This window comes from Anolis sagrei, chromosome 1 (assembly GCF_037176765.1).
Source record: "Anolis sagrei isolate rAnoSag1 chromosome 1, rAnoSag1.mat, whole genome shotgun sequence".
NCBI classification, from domain to species: domain Eukaryota; kingdom Metazoa; phylum Chordata; class Lepidosauria; order Squamata; family Dactyloidae; genus Anolis; species Anolis sagrei.
Genome location: NC_090021.1, coordinates 75,393,918 through 75,412,588, shown reverse-complemented (window position 1 = coordinate 75,412,588; position 18,671 = coordinate 75,393,918). Strand labels below are relative to the sequence as shown.

Sequence of the window (18,671 nt, the reverse complement as noted above, 5' to 3'; positions counted from 1 at the left end):
AAATACTGTTTGCTTACCGTTGAAAATTACCTGGGGCCACCTCTGTGTGTATGTATAAGTAGATGATCCTCTTTACCTACAAAATAAGCTCAGGATGTTTGTCCATTTAACCTGAGGCTGAGAATCTGCTGCTCCTGCAGAAGGGAAGGCTTAGTAGATGTGTATTCATTAACCTTCTATGCCAGCAGTCTAACATTTGAGTTATTCAGAGACTCATCTGAATATCCACACCATTGTTTCATCATGGACTGTGCCATCCAAGGGCACATCTCTGCAATGGATTGGTTCTTTGAACTGACCAACCACTGGTTACCATTCTTCCCACCCTGGAAAACCCTTCTTGCAGGTTGTGACATCAAGGGAACCCCCAAAAAATCCTGGAGCAGATCCTAGCCTGCCTCTTTTTCAGGGGAGGGAGCAAGAAGTCTGAATGGCGGTTAGAAATGAATAAGAAGTCTTGTATTTTTTTGTGAATTCATGCTTGTACCCTTGAAGCAAATTACTTGTACTTGTATCCTTTTTGGCCAAGTTGTAATAAACCTCTGTGACTTGTCTTCAACCTGGGGAATTTGTTTCTCTGTCCTCGCTGATCTGGTCAAGTATATGCTTGCCAGGCCCAGACTCTCTAACCACACTCCGATGTTTCCTGAAATTTAATTGTCTGTTTTCTGTAAATAGTCTGACTGTGACAGGAAAATGGTCAGTACCAGGCAAATGTCTTGATGGAGTGAGGAACCTTTTCCAGTCCAGGGCCAAGGGCAATCCTGCAGTGGCAGACCTGAGGGCATGGGCTGGAAGCAAAATGAGCAGGAACAGATGTCAAGCTTACCAATTTACCCCAATGCCACATTTTCCAAATAAGCAAAGGCTTGCCAGTCTGCAATGAGAGCTCTTGTGCCAGCAAAACCTGGTCAACAATTTAGGACTGGTTTCCAGACAAAACCTTGTCAGTTTGTTGTTGAGGGTGATTAAATGTTTTGGGGTTTTGTTTTTTGTTTTTTTGCAGTTTCTAGCAATTACTCACACAAATGCCAGTATTTCTGAAAAATATGCCATGTATGTTAAAACTATTAATCATGGAGTGCAAATGAGGCTAGAAATGAATTTTCTTCAATGTTTTTCTTTAGTTATTCCCTTCAGAGGTTTTTCTATTCTCTGGGTAGCCTTTGCCTACTTTAATACTGTCAAATATTTATAAGATGTTTGATATCTGTTGAGTTAGAAATACAGTAGATTCCTGGATGTTAACCCCTTTTCTGTGAGAGATGAACACTGATTCAGTTCCCTTTAGCAGAATTCACAAGCTGAAGTGCTGATTCCTTGGTTCTCTTGGAGATTAAGTTTAGCAAAGTAAGGCAAATGGATAGCATGCAAACTGCATAGCTAAAAACTTTACTAATCAGACATGGCAGCTAAACAAAGCCAATGCAATTCCAGGCTACCTCAATAGGAACATAGTGTCCAAGGGTTGTAACAGTCCTACTTTAATGTGCTTTAGTCAAGCCTTACCTGGAATACTGTGTCCCATTCTGGGCACCACAATTCAGGAAGTATATTAACAATTTGGAATATTCTCACAATAGAACAAACAAAATGATAAAAGGTTTGGAAACCATGTCCTATGAGTAAAAGCTTAGGTTAAGCCAAGAAAAGAGAAACTTGAAAAGTGACATGATAGCCATGTTTAAATACTTTAGAGGATGCTATATTGACAGTGGAAGAAGCTTGTTTTCTAATGCTCCAGAGACAAGACATGTGACAATGGATTAAAACTAAAGTAAAACAGATTCCACCAAACATTAGGAAGAGAAGCCTGACAGCATGAGCTGATAGACACTAGAATACATTGTCTTGGAGTCTCCTTCTCTATAATTTTTTTAAACAGAGGACCAATGGTCATCTGTTGGGAATGTTTAAGTCATGGTATAGTTGTTTGGATATATTCCCACAATGGATGATTGAGCAAATGGGAAAAGGTTGTAGTATATATAGGGCAGAATCATGTCTAAAGCACAATTGTCCCAGAAGCAAATGGGTAAAGGGAATCAAAATAATGCTGTACTTGAAACCCATTGTTACATTTTTTTTTATTCCATTAGCTGATATACCAAAAAATATAAGACCAAGACCAGTTCTGGGTCAGTTTGTAGATCAGACCATAGATCCACCTATTAATTCAGTATTCTATTACCACATTTACCAAAGAGATCCCTATGAGAAGGTCACAACTTTGATGTGGGTGCCATACTATCATCCATTAATGTGTCTCAAGAACTGGAATGCAGCATACTATTTCTAATATCAGAGGCAATATACAGCCATCATAACTAATGACCATGAGAGTCCCACCATTAATTTGTTCAATCCCCTTTTTAAATGATCCATGTTGATGATCATCATTATATAACATGGTAGTAAATTATGTAGTTTTATTATATTCTATATAGGGAAGTATTTTATGTTTCTTGAGTCTCCAATGCTTCACCTTTATTGGATGACCCTGAGTTTCTACTATAATGAAAATGGAAACAAAAATGATATTTAGCTATTGATACTGTTACTAAATGTTTTATTTATATCCTGATTTTTCCCTAGAAAGCTAGATTGTAACCTTTCAAGCCTATATTAATTGCTAGTTTATATTACGTTGATCTTGTGTCAATAAGTTTTACCACACTCATCCCTTTCCTGCATCACTCTAAGATACAAACATTTTCTCTCTCTCTTTCTCTTCCATTAAAATATGCATTTCATTATGAATAAGGCATTTATAAATAAAGCTACATTAAGTATTTTACAAATGAAACAAAGATTGCTTTCTTTTCTCTGCTAAACCCTGTGGGTGTGTGAAGTGGTGGATGGCAGTGGAATTGGTTGCTGTTCAGTTTTTTCTGCCTAGGCAGAATGTGAAATCCAGTTGCATCTCCCATTTCCTATCACAAATGAGGACATAGAGTATCTCCCAGAAAGATTTACAAATGTATAAACCAGTGGTTCCCAACCTTTCTTTGACCAGGGACCACTTGTCTGGCGACCATATTGACCCGGGATCACTTTAACTAGACACCATTCTCCAACATTACTACCAAAAGGGTTACAAATCAGATTTTGGTCAATTTTTGATTCAGTTTGGTTATTTAGGGTGCTGATTCAGAAAATTGCATTGGATAGACAACATCAGCTCTAGTTTCTGATACAGAATATGCCATCCAGTAGTCATTCTCTGCTTGCCCACAGAAAATCATATTTAATCATCTAGAGCCATGGACCTTATTTTAGGTCTTGCAGCCCACCAGGTAAAGAACCACTGGTATAAACAAATATTTTAAATAAACACATGAAGAATTATTTTAGAACACTATGAAGAAAAAAATCTACTGTGTTTCTTTGATTCTAAAATGGCTTTAGTTGAAACACGCACACTAATTTCATTATGAACAACAGATAGATATACACACACATATACGTATATACGTATATATGCCACACACACACACACAAGCCGTCCCCTGTCACACGTTGCTGTGGCCCAGTCTGTGTATATGTGTTTTGTGTGTGTATGTTTTTGTGTATAAGTGTGTTTGTGTATATATATGTGGTTTTGCACATGCATTGTAATTTTGGTTTTAGGCTTTTAAAGTCTCTTCTGCTGTGTTTTTCAGTGTTTTTATGAGTGATAGTCACTTGTTGGCCCAAATTTGTATTGTGGCCAAATTTGGTGTCAATTCATCCAGTGGCTTTTGAGTTATGTTAATCCCACAAATGAACATTACATTTTTATTTATATAGATATATCTCGCACACACACCCTATTTCCACTAAAATAAGACATACCTATAAAATAAGCTGTAGCAGGATTTCTAAGATTTTCACAATATAAGCCATATCCTGAAAATAAGTCATAGTGATAGGCATGGCTATGCAGTGTACAAGGTCGGCTCCTCCATCAGGTCCCGGTTGTTTTGTGTATGCTGCAAGCTGAGGCATAGAGGGAGACATAGAAAGTGAAAGTCCTCTCAATGAAGTGAGGAGCAGGACGCTCTGCTTTAGGTATTGTGTGTCCTCGGGGGAAGAAGTAGCTGTGGCTGCCATTTTACTCAGCACTGTGGCTCTCTCTCTCCCAGTACCAACCAGCAACAGTCTGAGTCTCTCTCATCTCCCACAAGCACTAGTAAAGCCGCTGCTCTCTGGCAGTGACCAGCAACAGTCTGTGGGTCTCTCTCACCCCACACAAATACCAGGGGATAGGGGAAAAGCTTCCGCAAGCATTCTGCTACTGAGCCCAGAGAGATCATCCCATAAATGCAGACTGTTGTACCATACTTAATAAAATAAGACATCCCCTAGAAATAAGCATAGTGTGTCTTCTTGAGGAAAAGACAATGTTTATAATTATATGTAACAATATAATATTAGTAAATTATGTAATAGTTTACATACAGTTATCTCTGAAAGCATTTGGTTGATAACATGCAATAGGAATGTGTGTTTAATAGATGATAGTTGATTTCATATTTCAGGTGATTCAGAATCCAAACCATCAAGAAATGTCAGCAAACATATATTTGGCTTGTAATATATGTTTTGTCTTTGTGTGTTATTGTAGTGTAAATCTAATCAAAATAATCAAAAACATGAAAAAAGAAATGTCAGAATCATAAAATATTCAACTTAAAATGTTCAGACACAAGAAATAACTTAAAATTAGATTACTATTTTTTTTGGAGAGGGGTTCAAAACAATTCCTCATTCCAAAACGGATTAGCTTGGGAGGAGAAAATTGAATTTTGAATGTTGGCAAATATTTGTTATTGCTCTGATGCAAATAAACCCAGAGTGGATTGGTTCAATGTCATTTAACATTCCAGCTAGATCCCGTGATGAAAAAACAATCTCTCAGTCTAGTGCTTCACTGAGTTTCAGATGAAGGTGTTGGTTCTATCAGAGTGCCATGAAACAAAGCCCTGGCAAAGAGATGCTCCTTATGAGACAGAACACTTTGAACACCCAGGCAGTTGAATATTGTCTGATTGCTTCAATGCCCATTTCTAATCACACCTTATTTCCAGGATAATACCATTTTTATGTTGCACTGAAACCTGGCAAGACAGAATGCTAAGCTGTCTTTGAGCTTTCCACCCTGGATTTCAAAGACAGTCCAACTAACAGGCAGTAGCAAGTGCATATCTAAATCATGCTAAAAATTAATGGCATGATGAGGACAATAAGACTGCTCCAAGGGAATGATTGTTTCACCTTGGGAAGTTCATGGCACTAAAATCTGCTGGTGTCTGAATTGTTAATGAGGTCTTCCTGCTTGCTCCCCCCCCCCCCCATGTTCTTTTTTTCTTCTTTCCTTGCATTTTTTAATGGTGTACAGTGGCAGTGACTGACAGAGCAGCTGAGAGGGAAAGGGAGTTATCAAAGTCATGCCAGATAGAAATTTCTTTTCTTTTCTTTTGACAACTTGATAAAAAGAAAAAGGGAAATTCTTTTTTTTAAAATCCAAAAGGAGTAAAAGTATAAGCACAACAAAATGTGAATAAAAATTAATTTCCTTCATAATTATTTCTTTAGTTCTAATGGGAAAAATACAATATAGCACACATACTTTTCTTTTTTGATTAAAAATGGGTGCAATCTATGTGTTTTTCCTTGTGTAACCAATCACATTAAATGAGAGCTCCAGAAAAGCAGATTTGTTTTAATTGGAACAGGGGTCGGGCAAGGCTGCATTTTATCACTCTATCTCTTTAACTTGCTTACTTAACATATCTTACAGAAAACAGAACTAGATTCAGAAGAAGGGGACATAAAATCAAATTAAGAAACATTGACAATTTAAGATCTGCAAATAACACCATCCTATTAGCACAAAATAGCAAAGATTTGGAATAAATACTGAAGATGGACGAACATTTGGAAAAGAAAAATAATGACCATTGGCGATGTACATAACTTTAGACATTGAAATATTTCAAGGAACTACATAAAATGGGAGTTATAGCTAAAATTGTTGTTTTCTCACCAAACTGCAAATCCCAAGATTCCATAGCATGGAGCCATGGCAATTAAAGTGATGTCAAACTGCATTGATTCTGCAGTGTAGATGCACCTGTAGTAGAAGAAATCTCCACTAATATCCAAGGAGGACCTCCTTAGGTAAACATCCCACTCTACAAGCATCTAGTGCAGTGGTTCTCAACCTGGAGTCCCCAGATGTTTTTGGCCTACAATTCCCAGAAATCCAAGCAGCTGGTAAACCGGCTGGGATTTCTGGGAGTTGTAGGCCAAAAACATCTGGGGACCCAAGGTTGAGAAGCACTGATCCAGTGGTTCCTGTGAACCCTTCCAGAGCAAAGGATTACAAGTTGTCTAGAATATCTTTACAGTATTCTTGGCCTGAATGGCCCTTGGATCACTCTTTAACTCTATAATTCTATGAAATCTAAATGTATGAGGGGTATGAATGTTTACTGAAGTGCCATTATCTTATCACTAGGATATATGTATTTGTAATCTTGCTCAAAAGAAGGTCACCAGTAGATTAGCCTGTTTTGGTGTTCTTGTTTTTACCTCCATTAAACAGTATTACTCTTTTCTTTTTTTAAAAAAAAGTCACCTTTGAACAGCATCTTACCTCTTTGAGCTAAAAAACCCCAAAACTCATCTAGAGACCTGTGTATATGTAGTCTCTCCTGCCTTCACCTCTGTGATGGGTGGATATGTACCAATATGGGCAAAGGAATGTCTGAACATAGCTGCTCCGCTTACCTCACAAATTAGATTATGCTTGAGGTTGAGGCAGGAATCCTTAAGCAAGCAGTGGATTGACACAAAATAATTTAACCCTCAGATCCTAATATTAGTTCTTAATTACTGCACCTAATTATAGGGCTATGAATAAGCTGATTATAAGAAATGGAAATTTCCCCAGATAACAAAACTGGTAATATTGGTATTTTAAAATTTCCAAGACTACTAGCTTATGTGATGAGGTCAGCATCATATTTTCTGATTTACCCTCTGGTTTTCTCTGCCCCCATTTCTTCCTTTCCTGGAACATCATCAACTTCTGTGCAGTATTCTGTAACAATTTCTACACATTTGATTCACTTCATGTTCCATTTGCTCAAAGTTCCCTATTGAAAGCATGCATGTGTACAAAGTCATGTAATGATGGTGGAAAGGGGTAAACTCTCAATAAAATGACTGTATATGTAAATAGCTTCAGTGATAATCTTCCTGAGATGCCGGGTTTCTTTGCTTCTGTTACAAAAATGGGAAAAGCAGGCTCACTTTCATTGGAAAGGGCTCAAGCTTCAAATGGCACTTTGGTTACTTTGACTGAATATCCATTTTTATGACATTCTTCCAACAATTTGTGCTAAGGGTTGAATAGAAACAGTATAACAATTCAGAGTCTGTTGGGATTCAGACCTGCAAATTAATTGTGTTAGATCCTAAGGTAACTGATACAAGATCATGGAGGGAGAAAATACCCCCCCACCCCCCCCCACCCCCACCCCTCCACCCCCAGCCATATTACACCACTTCTTCTCTTCCAAAGCTTGTCTGAAGTAGTATTCCTCTTAAATGATATCAGCTATTTAGGAGAGGAGGGAGAGCTCTGGAGGGTGAAATTGCTAAAAATTTGGCAGACCTCCACTGAATTTTGAATGATTATCCCATTGCCCAGCATTCTGTATTATTCATGAGTCCTTCTCTAACACCGATACAAAAAAGGGAGGATGGGGATATTAACTTTATAGTCAAACTGTAGAGTCTCAGCTGGCCAGAAAACTAGTAAATGAGGAAAAATTATTGAGAATAACACAGTAAAAAAGTTTGGCCCAGTTCTGTGCTAAGGATGTTTAGGGGCTGAAACAAAAGTAATGCTCTCAACAACATAGCCCAGCAAAAATAGTTATTGGTGTATTGGTTTTTAGGCTTGTTTCTAGAGTTATTTAGGATGCTGATTCAGAAAACAGCATTGGCTAGACTGGACCAGTTGTAGTTTTTTACATATGTTTATCATGATTTTCTATGGTTGAACAGATAATAACTGGTATATGACATATGTTCTGTATCTCAAAAACTAGAATGATGGAGAGGGGGGATCACTAGTGCCATTGTTAGATTCAGCAGGTCAAACATTCCCAGAAACATACAAAGTGACAATCCAGAAGGAATTCTAACATTTGAGGCACCAAAATGTGTGTTGGCCAGTGTCAGGAGAGAATGCCTCTAGACCATGGCCATATAGCCCGAAAAAACCTACAACAACCCAGTGATGCCGGCCATGAAAGCCTTTGACAATACATGTCCAGCGAAGTTGATGGTGGAGGATCATCACTTCAATGCCAGTAGTCTTTGCTTCTTCCAGAAAGCTGATGTTTGTCCACCTGTTTTCCCAAGAGATTTGCAGGATTTTTCAAAGGCAATGCTGATGGAATCATTTCAGAAGTCAGGAGTGATGTTTAAATACTGGTCATGCTTTGCAGGCATACAATAGAGTTGGAAAGATAAAAACTTTACAAACAAGCATCTTGGTATCTCTATGAATGTCCCAGTTATCAAACACTTTCTGCTTCATTTGAAGAGATGCTGTGTTCACAGAGCTCAGACAGTGTTGTAATTCAGTGTTGAGTACATGACTCCGACAATTTTGCTCATAGGTTCACTGGGACACATCAACCCTCTCATCACAAGGTGACAATGCAGAAAGGGGGATTTTTATTGGTATTACTATTATAGGAACATTAATGTGAAAGCTAGAGAAAAGAAAAGATGTTAATCAAGAAACTTCTGTTCAGTTAGAGCTGAAAACTGTATTTGTGTTTTTAAAACATATATCATGTTTCTGGGTATCCTAAAGATGTACATTTATGAAGTGCCCAAATGATAATGTAGCACTTCTGTTCTTCTTTTGTGAACTAAAGTTGCAGAATCAAAGTATCACCAAAAACTCTTCCACAGTCCTTCATCTTGTTTCACATCTAAAGCTTTGTTTCTGTCAATTTGTAACTACATACAAAGACTGATGTCTGAGAGTTTGCTGTCATTATAGCTAATGGCTGTTATGCTTAGTTTGTGATTATTCATTTACATCTGGTTGTTTGCAGCTCTTGGAGGTACTTAAAAGAACCGAAGCGCTTGGTATTTGCCTTTCACAGAATCATTAATTTTTCCTTTCAGAAAGACATTAACATCTTAATGCAATGTGTTCCTCTGATTAATGAGAACAGTTAAAAAGTTCTCTTTCTATTATCATCCTTCTGTCTATCCATGGGACTATACCTTTCCATATATTCAGTGAACATTTTGGCCATAAACTTAAGTATCTCAATGGCTCTGCATTCTTCCATGCACAAGTGGGAACTATCTCATGTCCATCACCGCTCTCAACATGCAATATGCCATTGTTTGCATGATGTACCCTTCAACAGTAAGCAGCATAGCTACTCACCTATAGCAAAAAAAATGCCTCATCAGTTCACATTAAATCTGTGAAAGTCAGAGCCTCCTGCAACACCATTGATTTCTATTGCTCACTTAAAATTTCCAGGTCATAGAACTTTAGTAAAAGGTTACAACTTCCCCAAACCACATTTTTATGGAATTCTTAAAATGAGTCATTTCAGCATCTGGAATGGGAAATCTAAGCTGAAATCATAAGACATAAGATCTCATTTTCATTGCCTTTTCTTGAAAATCCTCTGTTTTTCTCCTTTCTGTACTTTCTCCTCTTCTATCTGCTCTTTCCTCAAATTCTAATTTATTTGAGTGTGTTAGGGATGGAGATGTGCCAACAAGTTTTGGACACAGTTGCACCCCCCTCCAAAGCTTACTATCAGCTTTGGCTGATATTACTACTACTACTACTACCTTGCTTTATCACCCCCGAAGGGGACTGAAAGTGACTTAACATAAAGGCATCAAGAGTGGACTTCTGGAATGTGCTATACATTGTGGTACTATTGTGCCAAGTTCGTAAATTCCAATTAGTTCAAAACGTAGTAGCCAGGCTAGTTACAGGAACATCTAGGAGTGAGTATGTTACACCAATCACTCCACTGGTTGCCAATTATCTTCTGGGCAAAGTACAAAATGTTTGACAGCTAATCAGCTCTCAGAATTCAAGACAGAACTGAAGACCTATCTCTTCCTACAGGTCTACACAGTCAATATTGAACTGTGAATTCTAACTTTCATTTATTTGTATTGGTGTCTGTTTTTGTTGTGTGTATTTTAATGGTGTTGTATTTATCTGTTTTAACAATGTTTTACCCCACCTTAGGAAGAGAAGGGTAACAGATGTTCATCAAGCAGTGAGAGTAGCCCCATAACTATAACATAGTATATGACCACAATTGTACATAACATTCTTTTTTTTACATGAATTTTTCTGGATAGCTTTGCATGTCTACATGAATGGTAGAGTAGGTCAGAACATTTCTTCTTTTGCTCAAATTTATAACAGTCCCCTCCCTTAATTTTCTCTTCTTAAATAGTTAATGGGTCAGTTCATCTTAACTAGATTGTCTGTTCCTTGGGGACCATTTCTCTTATAGAAATTTAACAGATACAGAGTTTTACTTTCTGTTTGACAGAACTGAGCACTTGTTCACTGACATCTAAAAAGGGTTGTGTCTTTTTCCACCCTGATTGGATATTTTCAGATGAAAAGGATAATGAGAATTCCCCCTCCCTTTCATTGCTCAGATGAATTTAAGATGAATAACTTCTTATAGCAATTACTCCTAGGATGACTTCTTTCCACCCATATTCTAATGCTACAGTCCCAATGTTCATTGGCAGCAATGGCCTTTGATAATTTTCTGAGCTTTTGTGCTTTTATCATTAGTTTTTTTTTCTCACACCGGGAACAATTTTTAAAATATTGATGTTTTAAGAATTGGTCAGGAAGAGATTAACTTCCAAAAAAGATTATTGTACATTCAGGATTGGCCCTACTATTAGGCAAAATGAGGCAGCTCCCTCAGGTATCAGATTTTTTTTGTAACGTGGAAGAACAGCAAACAGAGAAGACAAAGACCTGGTAAAACTACAACTCTTGTGATTTCATTGCATTGAGCCATGGCAATGAAAGTGGTCATCACACTGCACTAATTCTTCAAAGTAGATGGACCCAAAGATGCATTAATGGTGTTTATGGAGTCCCAACATTTACGTTTGTTTTAAACAAGGAGCTAAAAGTGCTAGAATAAAATGACCAAGACTTGATGTGATATAATGGGATGGCTTACTTCCTGAATTTCAACTATAATCTTAATCCACCCTTTTTCCAAAACTACCTTGAAATAGAGTCTAACTGAGCAAAAAACCAAAACAAAACAAAACAGCCACCTCTTTCTCCCTGATATTATCAGATTGATTGTTTAGTTTTACTTTTATAGATTTTTTAAAGCTGAGGAGCATTAAAAAATGTGAACATTTTGCCATTCTGAATAGGTACGGTTCTTTGTATCATGCTGTTGTGCATCATTCTGGGCTGGAACTGGATACTGATATGACAAAATAAAACAAAATACTGAATTAAAGAGGCTAGGGTGACTTTTTTGTGGAAAGACAGAAAAATGCCTTTCCAAGGTCCATTGCGCTAGCTTCTCAGGAAGAAAATTTATTTATTTATTTATTTACTTCATTTGTATACCGCCATTCTCAGCCCTAAGGTGACTCATAGTGGTTTACAACAAGCAAAAACAAGGCGAACAATCAAGGCAAAAATTCAATGCGGCATCAACAAGGTACTTAAAAACAGTTAACACAGAAACAAATTAAACAATTTAACAGTAATAAACATTCAGTGGCATCTCATAACTAGAGAGCAATCAGGCACAGTTCCATCCCGTTTTGGCTCCAGTCACTGGTTAAAGTTCTTCCCTTCATATTCCAAGTGCCATTGCTCTGGCCTCTGAGAGAGAGAAGAGCAACCAGCAGCTGCTGAACACAATCCCCTCTTACTTAGGTTCCTTTTCTTTGCATGTCACATCTGAGAGCAAGGGATTTGTAGGCTGTTGTAGAAGACTTTTTAGCTTTAAATAAAGAAAATAAACAAACAAATAAATAATATTTTATGTTATTATTACAGAGATAGGGTGTTATTGGTGGCTGGTGTGTACTGCTGTTAATCAAAAGGCATAATGCAACCATTCCCTCTTTCTCTCCATATGAAGAATTGCTTGGAAAGGGTTACCCTTGCCCTGAGATCTTGGTCAGATCTACACTAAGTTCAAGTGTAAGTCAGTTGAACAAAGTGGTTTTGGTATGGAGATAATTACATACGCAATCCTGGAACTGGATTGTGAGTGCATAAACCGCAAAGCACTGATATGCGTTAAAGGCTTTCTTTACACTTATACTTGAACTTAGTGCTTTTGTGTGCATTCATTGTCTAGTTGATGCAGTTTGAAGCTAGTTCCTAACTGCATTACATGGTTAGTGAAGATGGGGCCCTTGGGGTCAAACCTAATGCCAAGGGATGGACCTTTATTATATGACTTTGGTGATATTGCAAAAATTGTGTTACAAGAGTGGTATTATTAAGTATTATCATACTTAAGTAGACATCTATCAAAATTTAACATAGTATGGCATTCAAATAGAAAGCCTCAAGTAAACTAATGAGAATAAGCATGTTGTGAAAGTCAGTATTCTTACCTTGAACTTCCTATTTCTCATCCTGCATTTTTAATACTGAAAAAAGCAGCTGGAAAGACATAAAGAGGATTACAAATGGAAGACAGCGTCACCTGGCTCCTTTCATAATACACAAGTATAGAACTATAATTCTTTTACTGAAATTTCTGCCTCCTTTATAATCCCGGGATTTGTAGCTTGGTAAGGCACTACAACTCTTTGGCCAATGATTTGTAATATCTCACCATAAACAAAAAGTCCCATAAATCCATAGCTTGTTACCATGGTTGTTAGTGGGATCATAACACTATACCTCTCTATAAAATCCCATAGATAAAACAGAAAAATGAATGCAGTAAAAACTTTGCCTTGAATCGTCTATAATCAAGAGAAAGTTCCTCAAATGACAGTTCTTGGGAAGGATCTCATTTAGGATGTTCTGCATGAAGAACTTTCACCCTCTGAAGAATGAATCTATAAATGAGTTGACTTGTCCACCCTTATTGACTGGAGAATAATGAATCCTCTGAGGTAAACCTAATGAATTTTTAACAGTTGCTGTCAAATCCGTTGCATTACCAGAGGTTGCTATTTTGCATGGTTGTGTAATGGCAGAAATAGCCATGTGCCAATATCATGGTCAATGCATACCAAGCCCCACATATTGATATGGAATGTATGTGCTAAACAACCTTTAATCTGCCCTCTGCGTCATCAGTTTTGCTGGTGATGCAATCCAAAGAAGCAAAGTTGTAAACAATGGATCAGATTTTACAGATTGAAAGTTTTTCTGATGAATTATCAAAGTTTGTTTGTAGGCTGAGAGATTGATTGCCCTTTCCCATTCTCTCGAATGTGTCCATGATCAATAGTCAAGAGAGAAGGGAGAGCTTGAACTTCTCCCCAACTGACTAAGAGCCTTTCAACACTGATCATTTAATGCAGTTTCAAACAACATTGAAGAAAGTGATTTCAATGTACAGGTGATTATGCAGGACACTATTGTTAGTTCAATGTCGTGGTCCCCAAAATGTTGGCAACTGTAAACATTTACTGAATGTCACCCAATGGCTATGTTAGACATGCATACAAACCTGTTGTGCAGTGTTTACAGTGGACTCTGCAGAATAAAAAGGGAAATCAACCTGTTTAACAATTCTTGCAAATGTTGATCAGAAAATATTTGATTTTATACCTATTTTATATACCTATATAAATCCGAAACATATAAAAGCTTTTTGGACCAAAAGGGTCCTGAGTGTAAAAGTGAAAGAAGTCCTGGCACAGGATATACTGGAACCAGTTTGACACTCAGACAGTGGTTACATAAACCACAAAGCATTGATGCATATTCTGAGTTTTGTTTCATGCGCTTTTGTGGACACTTATATGCTAGCTGCCATTCCACAATGCCCTGGAATAAGAGTAAGGCTGGAATATTGTGGAGGATATAAATGGTCAGCAGACTCTGCTTTCCCACTTGTAATCAGAAGTTATCATAACCAGAAGTTATGAGAGATTGTGAATCTTTTAGTATAAATCCGCTTGCTTTCTTTGCTAGACTTTGTGTGAAGAAGGGGTAGATCTGTTGTTCACCTTCTGCTTAAAAAATGTGAATACTCTGTTTTGGAGATACACTGCAGTCATTCACATTTCCCAACAAGGAGAAAGAAAAGTGAATTTTGAGAACTGAAAAGAGAGGAGCATAAGATAGGGAAAGAAAGGTGCCCACTACATAGTGAAAAGAAATGGCAGAAGACAAGCACTTAGGACCATAAAAGAAATACAAGGAAATGCTAACAAGTAGAATAGAGAAACACAAATGTGCTAAATGCAAGCAGCACAGTGAGAGGAAGCACTGATTACATTATGTGCATATTCACTGTAATTTACAATATGTCAGGACTTGGATGCACAGAAGCATAGCAGTTTTGGCCTGACCAAATTGGGATTCAGCCTGTGTACCACTGCCTAGCTGTGGCCAAAAGCGAGTACTACAAGCTGATATGAATGAGTTGCAAGACCTCCAGAGTACCACAGCTATCATGTCTGGCTTCTCTGTGTGATATGAACAATCAATAGAATACACTTCTTTACTGGAGCTCTTTGTCACCAATGCCACTTCTCCTGGCATAGAGATGAAGTGGCATCCCAAGGACGTTGTTTATACCTGTATAGGATAGGTATGAACAAAGTCCTTGGGTAAAGGGGCTGCTGGACCATGAAGAACCTGTTGGAAGGCACATAACATTTCATTTTTCTTCTGCTGCCACCATTCGTATGCATGATATTTGGTGATAGGAACCAATTAATTTGCCCCAGTAATGGTGGCTCTATATATCATAGGAGAATGCCAAAGATGACTGCTTCACCCATGAGAAGCAGGGTTTGAGGGTCTCTGAAATGCTCTGTACCATAATTTTGATATTGATTTGGTGACAATAGTCCATTGGTACTCCTGACCATGAATAGTAAGAGAAGACCCCAAAAGGCTGAAAGGTCACATTCAACTCATGGGCCATAGGATGATCACCCCTCACATAGATGCATTTGCACAAGGATCAGACATTGTGAATCAAACAAAATGTTATATCCATTGAATGGACTCAGTAATGACGCACAAAGAAGGAGAAACAACTTCAGGGCCCAACTATTTAAGATCCAGAATAGATGTGAAATCTGTGATTACATTGCAGCCCGCACTTTTTTTGTGAGAAATACTTATTAATAGTGCTTCTTCCCAACCAAAGAATTGCTTCAAAGAAGATGCTAGTGGCTCAGTATGTTTTTTCTCACTTGTCCTTTTCCTGACACAATGTCTATGGTGAAAAGAGCAATGAAAGAATAGATTTAAAAACACCATCTCACAGACTACCATTTTCTTGATTTTCAAAGCTCTGCTTGGGATTCTTGATGAGCCAAAGGAAAAACATAGGATGCTCTAACACATGTCTCCTTCACTGAGTTAGATTTGTCCATTGCTCAAGAGTTGAGAAAGCTTTATACTATAGTGAAAGCCTGGCACACCAAGGAGTGAAAAATATGCCCATCCCCCAGCAGTTATCAGGTAAAAGACTCTGTGTTCTTTATAATATTATGAAGAAATACTAGGATTTTATTTGGCCAAGTTTTTCAGTCCATATCTTCCTTTAATCCAGGCAAACATGGAAAAGATCCAGTGTGACACTGTGTGAGAAAGTTGCAATAGCAAAACTACTGATTACAGCATTTTTAAAAAATGTCAAATACACAACTTCAGTCCTATAGATTAAAATCAGAAAGGTAATTTCCTCAAAGACTTTCTTGACAGGAGTTGTTCTACAAAATGACCCCTATTTATCCACCTTGGTATTTTGCATATTTTAGGCTCTCCTAATATTTCATCACATCCATTTTTTGTTTTGATTCTGCCAGAGGAGTCCAATCACTAACAGCACCATCCAGAAAGAAGTCTCACTGAGTTTAATGATGCTTCTGGCCAAGTAAGTGTGCACAGACCTGAAGCCAAACATGTTTTGTCTTAATAGCATATATACTTGTCAAGACAGAGTTTTCCCTGAACCAAAATATTCATGCAAAGTTATTCTTGTCAAGCAATGAGTTTGGTTGTATTATGAGCCATGTTGGGTTCATGTCAGTGAAAAAACTTCAGAAATTGTTAGGCAGAACTAGGTCTTTAGTTATATTTAATAGGTACAGGCAAGGACGGAAATAAAGCAGCATCATGGGTTCTGTTGGCTGATTGAAAATTAACAATAGCATATATGCAAGACAACATCGGAACATCTACAACAAAACAGGAGAATGCCTGTGTATCTGGGGAAGCCATAATTCATTCAGCCATTGTGTTAGATGCCTTAGAACTTGACAATTCTTTTGGTTGTCATCCAAGTTGCTATGCCAATTATCAAGTATACAAATATATATATAAATGAGGATTTGCTAGAAGCAGCAAAGGTAAACATCCATAGCTCATCAGGAAATCTTCAAAATCTGACAAGGTGTTTTTGGTTGCAGTCCAAAATGTAGTGCCCAGTTTCTAGCTGAAATTCCAGAGGACAGGATTACTAGCAACAAACAAGGATGCATCCATAATTCGTCAGGTCATTGTGAAAGGCACTTCAAAACCAAATAGAGTGGTTTTGCTTAGTACTCAGGTTGCATTAGTCAGTGTATTATTATTTAAGCCAAAATTCTAAAGATGGGGACTTTTTCGAACCAAACATCAGAACATGCCATAACTCATCAGGAAGATTTTTTGAATGAGCTTGAAGACAGGAAAGGTCTCTCTGAAGCACTGATGCTAAAATTCTTGGTGAGGAGGCAGAAAAACATGAGCATTTCTAGTCATGTTATTATAGCAGTTCAACACCACTTGAACTGCCAAGGCACTATCCGCAGTTTGTTGTGGCACCAGAGCTCTCAGACAGAGGAGGATAAATTTTAGGGCTGTGCAAAAAATCATTTCTGCCTCGTATGTTAGATTTATTTCATAAGATTCATACATACAGCACAATATTAAACAATGCAAGAGGCACCCGCTCAAAAAATGTAAGAATCAAAACACACACTTGTGACTTTTTGTTAAAGTTCAGTAAACCTCATAAGTCTCCCAAAGTCATTTTCATTTTCAACACAAGCAACAAACGGTACCAGTGGTTCAAAGCAAAGAGGCCATTCCTCTTTAAATTAAGGAGAGCCAGGTTGCCTGTCACAGTTTGGGAAGGTAAGAACCTTACTTACTTACTTAGGCGATCCCTCGCTTTCCGAGGATGATTGTCTTCCAATATTCTTGTGGGTCCGTATGTGGCTGTAGAGCCCTATTCTTGCTCTGCATCTTCTTCCGCAGTGAGGGCATTGGTTTCCAGGTGGAAGGCGGTCTCGGCTGGGGTTGGCTTGACGCACCTTCCTCTTGGACCCCTAAGAACCCCTGCGGTAGGGAATTTAAAAGGCCCTGCTCTAAACTGCATTTCCCAGAATTCTGTTTGCATCAGAAAGGCCCAATAAGGTAGGGGAGAGCTATTGTCCATCCAGAGCAACAGCCAGTCATGCACTTTAGAGTTCTAACAAATTATTGAATCAGACCTCTACATGATGGGCATGCCCGAGCATGTTTCAGAGAAGCAATGCTTGGAGATGCTTACTGGATAAAAGGCCCACCCCTGTGCTCGGAGGATGGGGGCCACATGCTTGCTCCTAGGAGCATGTGGGGCCTCTGTGAACCAACGGGAAGGGGTTTCAGGCCCATAATGTGAACATGTGACATTTTCACTTTATATAGGCCAGTAGGAAAGTGGGACAGACTATCTTGGAAGTACAGTTAGTATAATTCTTAATCTTAAAATAAGGAGAGAAAACAAGGGGGCCTTTGGACTTATTTTTGGCTAATAAATATGTATACAGGAAATTTAAGAATTAAAAAAGTGAAAAAATTACTAATTCATGTTAGTTCAAAAATGGTATTGAATACCATATTGAATATCATCCTAACCCCCGTTTTCTATCATAATCCTATTGTATGCCTAACCAGAGGTAAATCTATTGAGTTCAATATGGCATGCTCTAATGTAATCCCATAGACCAGTATTCCTTAATACGGTACATTAAATATATGTTGGATTCCAACTTGTTAATGGACTAGATTTTGCTGGTAGGAGAGAAATTCATGCAGCATTTGGAATCAATTCTTTGTTGTTATTGTTTTACTGCTTCAAGTCATTTCCATGGTATGGACAACCTAAATTGAACCTTTTACTGAGGTTTCTTAGCAATATTTGGTCAGAATGAGTTTTCCTTTGCTTTCCTCTATGTCTGAGAAACTGCGATTTACCCAAGGTCACCTAATATGTTCCTATGGGCATTGCTATCTCAACATGGCTATACAGCCCGAAAATAAAACCTACAACAGCCAAGTTATTCTGGCCATGAAAGCCTTTGACAATGCATATATCATCTTAGCTTCAAATCGTTTTTTTCTAGGACCTATACATTTTTGTTTTTATATCCAC

The 18,671-nt window shown here is 37.8% G+C and overlaps 1 long non-coding RNA gene across 1 annotated transcript; it reads right to left on the bottom strand.

The window, feature by feature from the left end:
• Positions 1-8,474: 8,474 nt before the first annotated feature.
• LOC137096574 (uncharacterized) lies at positions 8,475-17,863 on the bottom strand. Its single transcript, XR_010909537.1, has 2 exons — positions 12,685-17,863; positions 8,475-12,059 (listed from the first exon to the last, which is right to left on the bottom strand). It is a non-coding gene; the product is annotated as an uncharacterized lncRNA (long non-coding RNA).
• Between the last annotated feature and the right edge of the window lie 808 nt (positions 17,864-18,671).